Genomic DNA, 544 nt, shown 5'->3' with positions numbered 1-544 from the left:
GGTCTTGTAAAGGTCAGCTCCTGGCACTTGGAGGACTCACAATGTTGACATTTTGGAGAAAACACAGCTGTTAAAAGCACTAATTAAGCCTCCTCTCTCCCTTCCAAGAGCAACTTCCAAGAAAACAAGGACAGAGGTCATCACTGTGAAAACAGTTCTCTAATCAACCCAAGTCATTCAGTTATAGGAATATAAAAAAAACTTGCCCTTGATGCAACAATTGCAAGTGTTTATTGTCATTATGCCTCCTTTTTGCATTGTGCTGTTATTGCTGTAATAACCCTGAACCAGGACAGATGTACAAGGAATATAAATAAAGAAAAAAAGGCAAGAAACAGCCTCCTAGTCATACTAGCATTGTTGAAATACTTTCTGTTTGTTCCTTTATTAATTTTATGGTAAATATGACATAAACCTTTTCTTGTTCTCTTTACTCTAATTAATTCTTATTCTCAATTGTCATTTTTGAGATAAGCATGCACTGCTATTTGAAGAGCAATTAGCTAATTGACATATTATGAACAAAAATGTGTGTGTGTGTGTG

This window comes from Morone saxatilis, unplaced genomic scaffold, assembly GCF_004916995.1.
Source record: "Morone saxatilis isolate NCDOM2014 unplaced genomic scaffold, NCSU_SB_2.0 Contig11, whole genome shotgun sequence".
Taxonomy (NCBI): domain Eukaryota; kingdom Metazoa; phylum Chordata; class Actinopteri; family Moronidae; genus Morone; species Morone saxatilis.
Note: the sequence above shows the minus strand (reverse complement) of the source record.